Genomic DNA, 6,000 nt, shown 5'->3' on the forward strand with positions numbered 1-6,000 from the left:
CTTGGAGGTCTTCTTTGACATTTCCCTTCAGTTTGTTTTCTTTTCTTTTCTGAAAAGCTTTTGTTTCAAAATGCAGGATAATTTATATATTAAATTAGAAAAAAAAAAGAGGATGCAAACAGGGAAAGATCAAAACAATCTCCCTCCATGATAGCCAAATTGTTTTTGTTGGCATTGTTTTGCATATTTTTGTTTCATGTTTGCTGTTAGCCTTGAGGTTTCCATGTGGGTTGGAAAAATAAATTCACAGAAATTCTTAAGGGATGGAACAGTTCTTCCCTATCAACCCCCCTGTGCAGAAGACTTGATTCACCTTACCTGAAGCTCTCTCATTTTCTATTTTTGAACTTGTGTCTTGATTTTCAAAGGCAAACAAAGCAAAAATTCTCTGAGTGCTGCTTTCCAGTGGGAGGGACCCACTCCAAGCTGCTCCAAGAATTTCCTGTGCCAGTGTGGCTGAAAGGAGATCCCTTGTCCTACTGTTTTCCCTAAACCAAATTCACATGGTGCACAAGAAGGTCTTTTTTGGGCTCCTTTGCCACTCCTGAGAGGGCATTTTGCTCTTTTTTCTTTTATTTTTTACCATTTTGTTCCCTAATCCAATTTTCTTACAGCTTTCAAAAGTCCACCTCAGTGGAGCTCTTGAAGGAAGTAGCAGAAATTCTGAGCAGAAATTCCTGCACTTGAGCTGAATGGTTTTCACCCTGCTAACCATTCATTCTGATTCAGATAAAACTTGGGATAAAATAGCATTTTTTGCTGACTGTGGGGTAGGCTAAGATGGTGATGAAGTTTTCCTCTCCAGTAGCAGCTGTTGGGATTCATATCCTAAATTTTGTCTGCTGGAGCCTGAATCCATAGATTGAAGTGTGTAGAGTCAAGGAGAGGCTGGCTGAGGGTGCTAAACCCCTGCCAAAGCTGAGAAATTATTTTAAAATTACTTTTCCCTGCACATCCTTTCAAACAGCAACTTTGGCTGCTGCTGCAGTGCTGTAGGACAGCCTGGGCTGTGGCACAGAAAGCCCTGGCATCATTTATACACACAAAATGTGCACTTGCACCATTCTTCAGGGAGTTTTGCAATCCAAAGGCTGAGTGTGTGGTGGAAAAGATGATTAAATGGTTGGTGGTGGCTTGGGAGGGAGGGACAAAACCTCTTTGGCCATGGTTGTGTTGGAAATTTAATGCATTTCAGGAATAAGAGCAGAAATTCCTATATCTGATCTCCTCCACATCTCACACCCAGCCTTGCCTGTGGGATGCTGACACAAATGCCCCAAATTTTGGCACCAGATGAAAGGAATGAATAAAACTCCTGATTTTTGCCAGCACAGATGTGTCAGGACAGAGTTTGGGAATACTGATGAGCTGATCCATGAGTGGTGGGTGCTCCTACCCCAACTCCAGACAAGGGTCTCACAGCAGCCCTGTGGGGTAGATGTTGAACCTGGGTGGGCAAATGGAGTCACACAGAGAAGAAGGAGAGAGAAAGTGTGAGGAAAAACTGCAACAAGGATCCAGGATCCTGCTGCTCCAGGGAGAGGAAGAGAAGAGTCTGCTGCAAGGTGGGAGGGACACCAGAGGAGCTCTTGGGATGATGTTCATTTTCCTGTTGGGAGTTCAGTTTTTGGTTCATTAAAGGTCAGAAAAGTGCACTGGGCATAAGAGCAGTGAAAGAGAGGATCCAGAAATTTGGGAAGTCAGGTAAGGAGAGGAGACATGAAGAAAAGCATTTCCAAAATGCTGCTCCAAAGGGACATCAGTGGGGTCTTCACAAGCACAGCCTCAAGTCAGCTTTGGAACATTGATGGAAAGAACAAAGGGATTTGCTTTCACAAATTCCAGTGGAAACTCCTCATCTCACAAGAAAGAAAGAGGAGGAAGGAAAGAAAGGCAAAGAAAGAGGTTGAGAGAGCAAGACTGAGGAAGATATTAAAAAAAAAAAAAAAAAGAAAGAGGAAGAAAAATAAAAGAAAGAAAAGAGAAATAGAGAAAAATTAGAGGTAAAGGAGAGAAAGACAGAGGAAGAGAGAATGAGAAAAAGAAGGAAGGAAGGAAGGAAGGAAGGAAGGAAGGAAGGAAGGAAGGAAGGAAGGAAGGAAGGAAGGAAGGAGTTTTTCTCATGGTTCTCAAAAATACAACAAATATTTTTCAGCTTTCAGACTGTGAAAGAAAGAAAGAAAGAAAGAAAGAAAGAAAGAAAGAAAGAAAGAGCAATAAAAGGATTAAGATAGAGAAAATGAATAAAAAAGAAAAGAGAAAGAAAAAGAAAGAAAAACCACGTACTTTTCCCTATTTGCAATCTACAAAGGGGGTGTTTTCCCTTCCAACATTCTGCAAAGTGCTGTGAGGCAGAGAAAAAACAGGGAGACTGTCCCATGCAGAAGGTTTTGGGAGATAGCACCTGGCACAAGGCTTGCTACAATAAGTTGGTTAATTCTTTATTGCGTTGGAAATAAAACAGTCATGGAAAGTCCTGCATAAATCCACAGCCATGGCCTGCAAAATCCCTGCCTCACCTTGAGTTTGCTGAATATTTTCAGGGTTTGGGGCTTTCGAGGGTTTTGTTGGTTTTTTTTAAATTTGGTTTCAAGGATGGAAATTAGAGGTGGTCATGGCATTTGTTCTTCTGAGGGCAGGAAGGGGAAAGTCTGTTTATACAGATAAATTCTTCTGATGTGTTTCTAGTGAGGGTGAGCAAAGCTCCATGCCCAGCTTGTAATCCAGGGTAATATTTGTTAAGGGGAATTTTATCTGATCCCAGAAAATGCTCCTGTTGAGCAAACCAAACAAGTGGAAGATGAACAGCTGGTGGAGAGCTGTGCCATGAGTTATTTCTGTGGGGTTCTGGTAATTTATAGCAGGTCTATGGTTAATTAGTCAATGGGAACACTTTCATGCTGGCCTTGGGACAGGGAAGGAGGATGGGCTGTTGGAGACTGGCTGCGGGAGGCTGCTCTAAAAGCCAACTCCTCTTGATGTCTGTGGGGCCACAAAGAGGCAGATGGGCCAAGGGCAAGGGGACACTACAGCTCTATAAATCCAGGTGGCATCTCTCAAGGAATGAACTTCTTCCTAGCAGGGCACAGCTCCTTCTCCCAGATGTGTTGGAGATACAGCAGGCCAGCTCTGCAGAAAGAAAATTGATGGGCAAAGCTCTTGTAAGGGATTGAGGGCTGATGTTCTCCATCTGAGAACGCTCCACAACCCTGAGGGGTCTGGAGCCAGCTCAGCTCACAGCCTTTGAAAGCAAAGCTTGATTCCAGCACCAGCTTTTCTATATAAAGAGCTCAGATTTGGGATCAACTGAATTCCTCTTGGGGAGAGAGATCCACTGAGCACCACGAAACACCAACCGGGAGATCTCCTCTCTGCAGAATGCCAAGGCATTTCCACTGTTTGACTGGAGTAATTCTGGACCTGGAATAGAGCAAGAACAAAGCTTACCAAGCTGGGGAGATGAGTGCCATGGGCAGCTTTTCAGAGATGCAGCCAATCCTGCAACAAATGGCAGGATTTGCAGTCAGCAGCAAGGCCAAAAGCCGGTGTCCATCGAGCTGGAGGATTTGGCCACAGGACAGTGCCTATGTCTGCATGCCAAGCAAGGATCCCTGCCAGTGCCTAGTGTCAGGCTGTTTGTTTCTGTCCAGATTAAAACCAATTAGAACATCAAGCAGCAAAATCAGAGTGCAGCTGTCGTTTAAAAGATGTGGTGGGGATCGGGGAAGACTGGAAGTTAATTGGTCAATGACTAGAAGGAAGGTGAGCAAAGAAAGAAGAGTTGTTCCATTTCTGGAGCTGAGAAGGAAAGATTTGTTCCCTATCCTCCTGTGTGAAAAGAATATTTAAAAAGCTTTCAGGAAGGAAAAAGCTGATGAAAGCAAACTGGAAAAGTTTAGGTTACTCGGACTGCTTGTGGTGTGAGGACAGAAAAGGAAAATTCAACGAATCAATCTGTCCTCTTGGGTCTCAGCGTGGGTTTAGCTGGGATTTGTGCATGTTTCACCCCCCAGGGGTGTGATCCACACCTCTGGCACCAGACTGTTGCATAGAGTGGCCGTGAGCTGGCGGGGTCACCCCGGAGGTGGCTGCAGGTCCCTAACAGTGCTCTGCCACTTCACAGGCTTGTGTTATGCTGGAAAAGCCCTTGGAGACCCACTGGGATGAAGGAATTGAAGAAGTTGGATAGGTCTATATATTCAAGCCTAGCTCTGTCTTTTTTTTTTGGGAAAGGCCACCAGAGATTTTTCAGGCATTGAGAGACAAGAACATGAGCGTCGGCATTGCCCAGCACAGGGAGGGCATTAATGGTCAATAAACCCAGCAAATTTTGTTGGTTCCTGCTGGAGGCTTGGAGATGTCCCCATCTGTGGTGGTTCAGCAGCAGCAAAGCTTGGAGAGAAGTGGGAAGAGGTGTGGTGGGGGCAGGAGGTGTGAAAATGAACCGTGACCTTTGCCCGCGTGGTCGCCTCTTGGACGTTTGGTCCTGACTGTCACTGATGTCCATCAGCTCTGCAGCAGGCAGAGGCAGCTCCTCTGGAAGGTGGAATTTGTGCTTCTGGAAGGGAACATGGAGCTTATTGCCAGTGCTGAAGGCTCGCTGTGTTTCTCACAATGGTGGCGAGGGCTGGTCGTCCACGTGCTGCCGGTACCCAGCGGCGAGGAACGGCTGCCACAAAAGCCAAATTCATCCATTAGAGAGCTGGGAGGAAGCCTGCTGGGATCCTGATAAAACACGTGCTGCCAAGAGGAAAAACCCAGCCTTTGTTGGTTAGGGATGGAGCAAATCCTGCCCTCGAGCCCCTCCGTGGTCAGAGACCGCCAGACCTGGCGCTGGTGTCCCACACCCTCACATCCTGCTGGTCCCAGTGGCACCTGCAGCCCGGCCTGGAGCATCTCCTGCCGTGAGATCCCAAGGGAAAGTCAAACCTGGACTCCACAGCAAATCAAATGGAGAGCAACTGAAGGGCGAGCGTGATGCGAAACATCGTTTTGGCCGCACGAAACGCAGTTTCCACAACCTGGTTTTAAGGAACAGTATCACACAGAGATAGATACACTATGCTAGGTCTGGAGGAGAGAAAAGAAACCAATATGCTAAATAAACTAAGACATACAGTATAGGGGATATTCTGATCAACAAACCAATCACCATTAGAATCAAAAAGTAAACCAGCCTTTCACTTAGGACCCTAACAACATTTCTCAATGCACTAAGTACATTTTAAACCATGCAAGTTTACACAAACATCTTAACTAGGTTTTTTTTTTTTTTTTTACTTTTTAAAACACCAACATTATGCATTTCTTTGTTAATTATATTGGTTAAAGTTGCAGCCGTTCACTGCCAAATATCAGATACATCATATACATATTTTTATACAGAATCTGGACAACACAACATTACACAGCCTAAATAGAGAAAAAAAGATTATTTGTTCCTTTGTTTGTTTGTTTTTTTTTTCAGTTTTGTAAAAAATATGAAATGGTGATAGGAAGGAGGGAGAAGGCGTGGGAAATCTTCTACCAAATTAAAGGATTATATCAAAATAATTCCCAAATCACAGTACAATAAGGAAAAAAATGGTTCGAACTCAGCTCCACATTTAAGATTCTCTTAGCTAAGAAACAAGACTTTACACACAGAATGTATCAGTATTTAAAAGTAGAAAGAATTGCAACACCATGCTGTGATTCCAAATACATCTTAGTTCAAAAAAAACGTTCAAAAGGGGAAGGTTAAAAAAAAAAAAAAAAAATTGAAAAAAAAAATTTATCGATAAACTCAGCGATTGCAAAGTTATCTCGTTGGTTTGGATTTCCTACCTACTCGTGGTGCATTGCTGTGGGATGGAGCTGGAGCAACGCCAGGATTAAGGAACGACTCGGGAATCGCTCGCTGGGTTCTGCTGGGGCAGCCGGAACTCGGGATCTGAAACCATCCCAAGGGTTTGGGGTCTTTGCTTTTCCTTCCACTGGGCTCTGGGTGAGCGGGGTGAG

This window comes from Oenanthe melanoleuca, chromosome 3 (assembly GCF_029582105.1).
Source record: "Oenanthe melanoleuca isolate GR-GAL-2019-014 chromosome 3, OMel1.0, whole genome shotgun sequence".
Taxonomy (NCBI): domain Eukaryota; kingdom Metazoa; phylum Chordata; class Aves; order Passeriformes; family Muscicapidae; genus Oenanthe; species Oenanthe melanoleuca.